The sequence below is a fragment of the Podarcis cretensis genome (assembly GCF_951804945.1).
Source record: "Podarcis cretensis genome assembly, chromosome: 8".
NCBI classification, from domain to species: Eukaryota; Metazoa; Chordata; class Lepidosauria; order Squamata; family Lacertidae; genus Podarcis; species Podarcis cretensis.
In genome coordinates, this window is record NC_137177.1 from 27,708,437 (window position 1) to 27,719,205 (window position 10,769).

A 10,769-nucleotide genomic window follows, 5' to 3' on the forward strand; every position below is an offset into this window, starting at 1 on the left:
CTGCATTTGCCAGTGTGCAGTGGAAGACCTACCACAAAATATTGACACCCTGGAAACAACCGGGATCTCCCTTTCTTCCATCTCTCCGGCGTCCCCAAAAAGAGCCACAGTCATAATGAAACAATAGGACTTTTCTGACGTGCCACAGAGATTGATGGCTCGGCTTTGACCTACCAAACTGGTGAAGGCTTTCTGTGCAGAGGTGAGGCGAGAGATGTGGCAGGTGAAAGTGGTGGTGGTGTGTTTTCTGGGGAGAAAGGGAATGTCTTCTTCTACTTGCACAACATCTGCATGTCAGAGGATTGCATAACGTTTTGTTCCTAGACATTCCGCTTATGGAACATGAAATTACGGCTATATCCAGACCACAATGTTTAAAGCCCATTTAAAATGTGTGGCTTCCACCAAAGAGTCCTGGGAACTGTAGCTTGATAAGGGTACTGGGAACTGAAGCTTTGTGAGGGATAAACTACAGTTCCCAGGATTCTTTTGGGGAATCCGTGTGACTTAAAAGTATGCGGTGTTGTGACCAAAGTCCTGGATTCTTTACAAAAGAGTATGTTGTGTCCAGTCCAGCCTTTCCTTCTAACTCAAACGACAGCTGTTTAATCAATCCCTTTTCAAGCCACTGATAGGGAATTCACCTCTGTGATGTTCCTGGCAGGGTCCCTCTGACCCCAAATCAGACATTGATCCTTGCATCCATGCTGCCACCATTGCATATTTACCCTCCTTATCTCTGCCCACTATCAAAAGGCAGTTTCAGTGAGAACAGTGTCACCATGCCTTCAAAGCAAAGGCAAGCAACTTCAGTTCGTTCGGAGGGATGTTTATAGCTTGTCCTACATTTGGCTCCCAAATGCGAGGAGGAGTCAGCCGCCATAAGGACACACCCATCTCTCCTTCCTTTACACACAAATAAGGGAGTGGAAATTTGGAACATCTGATTACTTTAAAGCATCTCTCCCTGCTCAGCACACAATTAGAGGTCGTTTGAACTAGGTGCGCACTCTGCAAGGCTGTAGGGTGATTCATGTAACTCCTGCTCTGCTAATGAATGTGAAGTAAATTCATTCGCAGCTGGACAGAATGCTAACATGCATTCAGCTCTCTACTCTCCCATCCTCCTCTTCAAATCTCTAGAGTACAAGCTGAGCCAGTTTTTCCATATCAACAGCAATCGATGGTTCATACAGCAAAAATTCCCATATACTACTAACCCAGAAATCGTAAACTGCGTTGCAAAGGGTATAATTAAGACTCAGCAAAGGAGTTTCCTCCTTACCAACTGCCAAGTGTCTTGTTCATCCTGCGGCGAATCAGAGTTTCCCCTGAGGTTCCTACAATGCCATGGGTTTATCATGGTTATTAATACTAGTAGTATTGGTTGGAAGTATTTTTACGCCACTCTTTAGCCCAAAACGCTTCCACAGTGACTTGCAAAAGACAAAGAAAAACAAGACGTTTCCCAGTCAGCCATGATTTTCACTGGGTGATGTCATAAGAGAATCAGGATCAGAGAGGGGAATAAAGGAAAAATGATCCTAATGATATCATCCTACCCAAAAGTCCCACAACAATAATAAACTGTGCCTTAAAGAACGCATTGTTGGGAATATGCCATCCTGTTGCCATTCCTGTGTACCTCTTTCTCCATGAAGCTATCCTTTTAAAATGTATTCATGGATGTATCTTTAATGAAATGCCGTACTATGCTGTACTTTTCTGAATGTATCCAAAAGGCTGCCAAAACTGAATCCACCACACTGCCTCCTACTGGGTCTGCAAACCATACCATGAATACACAGAGATATGAGCTCAAAATAAAGCAGTCTTATTTTCCAAAAAGTATGCAAACATCAGGCTGTCACACCCGAGTTGATAGCAATGCAGAATAGGATTTCACATTAACATTTAAGTCATTTCCTGAACATCTTCTCAAACATCCAGCCTCACATCTGCATGCTGATTATCAGCAGTTGCGGAGGTTTTCCTGTAGATAAAGGGAAAGCCATTTTAAGAAGATCCAAAATTAAATAACACGAAGGACACATACCACCCTTCAGCAAATTGACAGCTCCAGAAAGTCTTTCAACATCCTGCTTACCTTATGTTAATCCACTCTTCACACCCCTCATATCGCTTTCCCCCACCTCCTTGCTATTGATCTAAATGAAAATCAAAAGGTATAAGAATCAAGGCAGTCCTTTTGTTCAGGGTCTCAGCGGGGACCCTGTTGCAACAGTTTTTTGTGTTGTTTTTTTCTGTTCTTTCAATAAAGATCAGGCTTTGCTTTTTCCAAATCCTGGTGTGGTCTCTGTCTTTTCCCGACCGGTACTGAGCCTTCATTTGTGCTCCTTCCAAGGTCCTGGTCCCCCTTCTGAGGCAGGGGCCCCTTGGGGAGGCAATTAAATATTTATTTCAGTGACTAGTAATGGACTCGTTAGCTAGGCCTACCTCACAGAGATGCTGTAAGCACAAAATGCAAGGGCAGGAGGAGAGAGAAAACCATGTAATTTACTGTTACGTACTTGTAAGCTTTGTAAGGATTCATATCCCGAAATGCAGTATGCAAATCACTGTAATCAACCGATCAATAATAACAATGTTTGCTTTCTTGAATTCCTAGGAAGAAAAGTAAAAGAAAACAAAGGTAGTGAATAAATCAATTCTGAGTGTTGTATCCAACTAAGTCAAACTCAGAGGAAACCTCTTAAAATCAATGGGCCTGGTTAGCAAGTCCATTTGTTTCAATCGGTCAACAACCCAGTATTCATGACACCTGCTCCTGTGTGTACATTCCTTCTCAGTCTCATGATAATGTCATAGCAGTTTGTCACACACTGAGACATTTATAGATCCCAGATCTATAAATTTGTGTGTCCCGGACAAAAGAGCAGCAATTAGACATCTCTCTCTCTCTTTCTTTCTTTCTTTCTTTCTTTCAAAAAAGCCAACTATGGTGTAGTACATGTCACTATAGATTACCGCAAAAAGGAAATGTAGAACAGAATAATGAACAGTTTTTCAAGGAAAGCAAATGAAGGGCACCATGTACTACAAGAATCTACCCAAAATTCTATACCAGAATGTCAATGACATTCTGTACTGAGGAAAGCTGGCATCTACCACCTGTGCACATTATAGGCTCCATTCACACCATGCATCTAAAGCACTATGGTACTAGTTTAAATAATCATGGGTTCCCCCAGAAAATCATGGGAGCTGTTGTTTGTTAAGGGTGCTGGGAGTTGTAGGAAACCCCTATTCCCCTCCCAGAGCTACAATTCCGAGTGTTTTAATAATTAGTCCCTCTTCTCAGAGAAGAAGGAGAAATTTGAAGGTGCAGTTCACATTTAACGGAGAACCAACATAAGTCACACTTTCAAAAAATATATAAATCTATGAAGCAAAACACACCCATCCTTTGAAATTTGCGGTTCTTTAAATTTTGCCTGGGTGTCTTCTCTCAAAGTAGCATGTTCAAAAATGAACATTTGGAGAAAGTGTGCATTAAAACATGCACATTAGTAGAGATAACAGCCCCGAATGCATTAAATATGGGGAAATTACTTTGCAAAAATATGTTTATTTGGCATTTTAAGAGAAATCTGCGCTACAATGCTGCTGAATTTTCACAAGAACTTGAAAAATATAGTGCAGACTGATGTAAAATTGTGGAGAACTAAACTTAAGAGTGGGAAAGTGAGGAACTGAAATGGACAGAGTTGCCCATTCCAGTTATGTGTGTGTCTTCAACACTTGAACCTGCCATCTTTGGCCCTCCAGTATCAATATTTCTGTGAGAACTGGGAGTTGTTTGCTTCTGCACAGGCTTTCAGCTTCAGTATTGCTGCTAAAGACACGAGGCATTTGATTGCTCTTCTCAGAAGAGTTCAGTCTCCAGATGAGAAATGTGCTTCCATTGCCACAGTGAAGGTATCTTTACTCATCCATACCTAAGGCAATGAGTAACTTTTTGGTTCACCCTGACTAAGGTTGTGAAAATCTGACTCCAAATCCTGTTCTAAACCCAAATCGCAAAGAAGCTTAGCCCCTCCAAGTGTCTCAGGAAAGTGAGTCAATCCATCAAAATATGGGCCTAGAGTGGTAGTAGAAGGTAAGCCCCAAACTTGTTAGTGTTTTGAGACAGAAGTGTGGACAGGTTGACCTTCTAGGCTCTATAGTTGTATGTTATCCATTTCTGCCTGCATTAGTTTTTTGCTGGCACCTGTGGAAATGGCTCCATGACTGTTCTTCTAGGCCACCTGAAACAGTCATGGCTTCCCCCAAGGAATCCTGGGAAGTGTAATTTGTTTGGGGTGTTGAGAGTCCTTAGGAGACACCTATTCCCCTCACAGAGCTACAGTCCTCACTGGAATGGTTTAACAATCAATCTTTCCCAGGGAACTCTGGGAACTGCAGTTCTGTGAGGGGGATAGGGGCTCCCTAACAACTCTCAGCTGTAGTATCCTATGGATTTGGGAAGAGTACTTACTATGTGAGGAAACCTTTCATAATACCAGGAAGCAGAGTAGCTTTAATTGTTGTATTTATTAATGAACACAGGTCAACAACTTGGCATAGCAGCTAAGACTTGCTACACAGGCAAGACAAAGGTTCCAACTAGTTTCCAACCACCTGTAGAGGGAACCTCACCTAGGGAAGGGAGTTTCACTTACAGATCTCACACACTGCGTGGGTACCCTTAACAAACTACAGTTCCCTGGATTCTATAGGGGAATAATATGGCTTTAACTGTCTAGTGTAGATGGGGGGCCCAGTCTCCCTGAAAATCCCAGAACATGGTCTCAGGACACATGAAGTCACCACCTTGCTGAAGCTAAGCAGGTCTTGGTCTGGTCAGAGCCTGGATAGGAACCCACCTGAAAATACCATGTATGTCACTTTGAGGTCTATGTGGAAGAAGCCAGGATATAAATATAGTAAATAAAAATAACTCAAAACCTGGGGTTCCATTGTTGTTACTCATGTGCAACAGGATCCTCTAAGGGAGAGTTCATCCCCAAAGACTGGCTTAGACTTTTAACTAGGGTTGCCAAGCAATTAAAAATGTCCAGGTTTTCACTAATAAATTTGTTAAACATATAGGTGCTTTTTGTTTGCAGGATGATGAAAAAATGAGAAAAGTTCAAGTGTCTTCTCAGTGAACTAATATGCACATAAAGCTACAATTAAATTTGAATACATTAAAGGAAGAAAATGAAAGCTTGCAGCCTCCCCCCTGCCTCCCGAAATCTACTCCATCCCCAAAGGCTTGGGGCCTTGACAGTCACAGGTAACAATAGTAATTAGCATTTATACAGCATTGCAACTCTTTGGAAGAACATTTCATACATCATTTCAGAAGTTTGTGCAACAATCCTATCAATTTGGTCAGTGTAAGTAATCCCATTTTGCAGACTTTGAACCAGGGCTGAGAAAATAGTGCCTTACCTAAGAGAATCCAGCTCATACACTTAGAACATTTTCATACATGTGGCTTAGGCATTCTTGCTTCAGTGGGGTTTTTAATGTGATCAGAAAACTTACCTAGTAAAACTTAAACTTACAGAGTAAATGTGGCCGGACAGACCTCCCCATTTGGCCTGTAAAGCCATTTCCCAAAGCTACATCTACATGTCCCACACATTATGTAGTATGTGAAGTCAGGTGTTGGTCAAAGTAGAGCTGCAGCTACCAAATGCAGGACTGAGCTCCCTGCAGATCTGCTAATAATTCACAAGACATGTCAGAGTGTTCTTGTTGGGAGCTGACTGGCATGCTCAGAAAACAAGACTGAAACACGCACACATAGATCGGCTAGTGTGTGGAGAGTTCAATTCTGCTTGAGCAGTATCTCCCTACCCAAAATGGCTGGGTTTGGTAGGTGGGTGAGACAATCCACCCACCCATCAGTCAATCACATGACATCATTGTGACATCAAGTTTGGTCTGCTGGTGTGGGGAAAATATGGTTCTGGCCCGCCAGGCAAAAAATGTTCCCTGTCCCTACAGTAAATAGTGCTCACTCACATTACAAATGCTTCGCTTCTGCACAAACAAAACCAGAAGTTAACATAAACAGTGCAAGAGAGGCTCAAAGGCATTTTAAACCTCAGTTTAAAACACATAATTTGTTGGGTTCATTGCTACACAATCTGAAATGATGGCCACCGGCATAGTTGGCTAAAATGGGCTTAGGCCAGAGGTAGGCAATGTGGTTCTCTACAAATGTTTTTGGACTACAACTCCCATCATTTCTGGCCATCACAGTCCTGTTAGATAAGGATTAGACTAGGCATGTCCAAAGTCCTGCCCGGGGGACCAAATCCGGCTCCCTGGTTGATTTAATCCGCCCCCCCAAGCAATTCTGAGAAATTAATCTGTTGCAGCCCCCGAGTGTCTGCTGCTCAGCTTGTTCTGCCCAGGAGCCAACGCATCGGCAGAGAGCTGCAGCTCTCCAGCATTGACCCTTGGAACTGCCCACCTGCCAGCTCGCACATGCACCCTATCGTGACTATTGTGTACTCGGTGTGCAGCTCACTCTCTCATTTGTCTTGCTCTCCTGGCCATCTGCCTTTAATTCTAAAAGAAGCTCAACAACTTCAATCCTAATAAAAGCTCAAGAACTTTGGCCAGCCCTCAAGCTACAAATCTGGCCCTCTTTGAAAAAAGTTTGGACACTACTGAATTAGACAAAAGTATGGAGGACAGGTACATCAACAGGCATTAACACCCATGATAGCTAAATATAAACTCCTGGAAGCAACAATAGGAGAGGGCGGTTGCCTTTGTGCCCTGCCTGTGGCCTTCCTAAAGGCATCTGGTGGAATACTCTAGGGAAAAGGATGCTGGACCACTGATGAGCCACTGATCTGCTCCAGCTGATCTTCTGTCTGCCTATGTTCAGATTTGTGTTGCCAAAATCATCCAGCTTTTAAAGGTGTGCCTGCTTTCAAGGTGCTATAATAGATGGTGTAGTAGAGTACATTTAAAAGATATGGTTTTGGGGTTTTTTAGAGGTTAGTAAAAGGACATAAAAACCTACATTGGTTAGAATGATTATTCCCATCACAAATGCCTGGCTCCCATAAAAGTAAATCATTCATTCCTTATCATACTGTCTTGCACATGATGGTTTCTTTTTTCAAAACTAGGAAATGCTCTGCGACTGCTTCTCTGCTCGGTTGAGTCCAGGTCAAAAAAGATTCCCCACCATTCATTCAAGCTTAGTGTCCACCATGACCTTTAAGCCAGCTGTCTGACAAACCCTCCTGTCATCTATACAGCCTTTCAGCCTTTCTGTGACCACTGTGAGCAGATGACCAGCTACAGATGAGGGGGAAATTGGATCCAGTTCTCATTTAAAGGCAAATTGATCCAATCCACACTTTCTGAAACAATATGCCAACCAAAACTCAGCTATCCTTTGAAATTCACACTTATCCTAATTTTGCGATGCCGTTCTCCAACCAATGTTTACAAAAATGCATATATTGGGGGAAAGCGTGCATAAAAATCAATGTATCAGTGAAATTAACATACAAAAACGCATCCTGTTAGGAGAAATTGCTTGCAAAAAATGTGTACATTAATCAAAAGTGCATGAAAAAATGTGTTCTGTTAGGGGAAATTTGCACTAAACTGCTGATGAATTCCCATGAGGATTAAAAAAAAAAAAATAGTCACAAATTGCTGAAGAAATGTGAGGAACTGAATTTAAGGCTGGACTGGAGAGACCCTTCCATCCCTATGCTCAGTTAACCAGTCTCAGCAGGGCCTGAAGCCCCAGCAGCAGGAAACTGGATCCCTCCAGCCCTACAAAGTGCTGCTAAGCCCTTTGACAAATGATCCATGACAAGAGACGTCATCGTCCCACACAGCTGGGATTTGGAGCTGGGGTTCTGCCCATCGCCAGCAGCCAGCATAGCGGCTGCACCGGAACGAGCCATGAAGGGTCAGCAAAGAAAGCAGGAGCTGTGTTTGCAGGCGCTGCTGGTTTTGCCTAGGACTACCGCCTCCTCTGACTCCCCTGGGCAGCTCCTTCCTCATGTATTGCCGGTAATGAGAAATGGAGAGAGGCCAACTCTCAAGTTTGCACGGCCAAGAATGAGACAAAAGCAGAGGCCATCAGGTGACAGTTCCAGCACCCTCATTTGCAGAATTAGAAAGTAAAGGGGCATTTCATAATCTTTTGGTGTGGGTTTCTTCACCACCTCCATCAAATTAATCCCACTCCTATGCACACAATTAGATAAAACAAGAGACAGGCCACAATTAACTGGGACGAAGCAGAGGACTCTATTAAAAAGCCCCACTGTTTCCTCCTCCCTCTTTGCTTCCTTCCACAATGGATTGATTATCATATTAGTCCTTGCAGGGGGGTGCATTCCCTTCTGGGGGCCACATGCCAATGCTGAGTGGAGCGAGAGAATATCTCTTTGTACGGTAGGCTAGATTTTCACACCCCTCTCTATTCTCCATCCGAGTAAGCAAGTCATTACAGGAGTTTAGGAAACCCTCCAGCCAGGCAAAAGTTCTGGAGGAGAGTATGCAGCAGGGCCAGTGTGGGGTGCAGCCTGGGGAGAGGAATGGCCTTGGGAGAATCTCAAGGGCCAATGTGAGATGGTTGGAGAGCTGCACTGGCCCTGGACCTTATGTTCCCCACCCATTAGTACATGGTTCTGTTGTTAGGTTGTGTATTTTTAAGCTTTTTACTTTCTTTTAAACTTTGGTCAAACTTTGCAAACTCGGGGGGGGGGGGGTCCATGGGTAGAGAAGGGGTCTAGAACTGGGATGTCCAACCAGTAGATTTGTAATCTACCAGTAGATCCCCAGCTGATCCTGGTAGATCATGGGATCCTTACTGTGTACAAAAAGTTATGGGGGGAAAGCTAAAAAAACTCTGTGCAATCCTCCCCACTGCCAGTTTTTATTTTTATACTGGGAGTAGATCAGTCTCTTGGGAGTTGGATATGCCTGGTCTAGAAGTATTAATATAAAGAAAATAGTTTTTAATACTTTTAATAATTGAGATGAACAACTGAATCCCAAGCCATGCTGATCCCAAGATTCAAAAATCTAAATATCTGCAGCAGACACACTCCCAAAAGGTGCCACATTTTGACTGGGCAAGGAGCCCTGCACTCTCCCTGTATGATCAGCCAATGATAGCCCCAGTCAGAGTAGATCCATTGAAATCCATGGACCTAAGTTAGTCGTGCCCATTATTTCAGTGGATAAACTCTAAATAGGACTTACTTTGGAGACAACCCTCTGAAATGAATGACTCCCTTGGGTCCATTCATTTCAGTGGGTCTGAGTAGAACTTAGGGCTGGAAAGCCTTTATTACTGTGCATTCAATATTATTTATGCTCATGATGTTATCTGGGCAGTTACATATCCTGTTTGGCTCTCGTTGGCTACTAGTCGTGATGGCTATGCTCTGCCTCCACAGATGGAGGCAGTAAGGTTGCTAAATACCAGTTGATGGAAAGCACAAGAGGGGGAAAGGGCTCTCATGCTTGGCTTCTGCTTATGGGCTTCCCACGGGCATCTGGTTGGCCACTGTGAGAACAGGAAGCTGGGCTCTACGTGGGCCATTGGCCTGACCCAGCAGGCTCTTGCTTTCAATGTTGTTTGCCCCTGTGAAAATTTCAGGCCAGACACCCTGTTTCATCTCTGATCTGTGCACCTCCTATAACTTCCTGCCTTAACCCAGGACTTCTAGTGAATCTCAGGAAGTTCTGAATGCAGAGACCAAAACAATCACGGTTTGGTTTGACTCGGCGAACACAAACCAGAAGAGGTGACCTGGTAATTTCTCCTTGTTCTTCTTTTGACAGGAACACTGGGGCACTGGTCGCTGCAGGCCTTGGGGGGAGAGCATCTGGGGTCATCCACAGTAGGCAAAGGGAGCAGGCAGCTAGGGAACATGGCACTAGGCAGCTGCTCTCGGCTCTGTGTGATCCCCTTGTTTACTTTTGGAGAGAAGTGCCAACTTGTCAGGTTTAATGTTTGACTATTGAAGCTGTCATTAACCAGCCAGCTACTCTTCCCTCATATAATAAATTCCTAGGGCTTGAAGGAAGATCTCATTGTCCCTAGTTAGGGATGGGGGATAAATTTGATTCAGGTTCACATTTAAAGGTGAACCTATCTAATTCAGACTTTGTGAACCAAGATGCAGCCAGCCTTCAAAATCTGTGGATTTCACAGTGCAGTTCTCCCATCAAGTAATGCATTCAAAAATGTATACACTCACTGGGTCTCACTGGGTGAACCATGATGACAAGATCTTTGCAATGGCTCTTTGAGGCACATGACTGGTGGCAGTGACCCACCTTGGATCAAGACGCAACCCAGGAGCTTAAAAACAATAGACCACATTGTCTCAGGTTCCAAATTAGAAGATATGCTTCTTTCTTTGATCATCCTTTCTTTATAAACTTTCATTTTTTAATTATTGGATCCCACCATCCTTTGGCCCCTAGAAGGGCTCCCCCAAAGCCAGAGGATCAAGCACAGGGCTATTTTTCTAGAAAAAGAAGTACCGGAACTCACCAGGAGCACCTCCCTAGTTCTCTTAGAATGGCAATGGTGCCCACCTGGGGGTGAAAGCCCTGATCAAGTGAATCTTCTTATTTGAAGGAAGGGAAAGAGAGACCTGACCTTGCCATAGGCCCCTGTATTGCCACTGCAGAAATCTCTGCAGCCTTGGCCTCACCAATGTCTGAGCTTCAACACTGACAGACAGCAAAGGAGG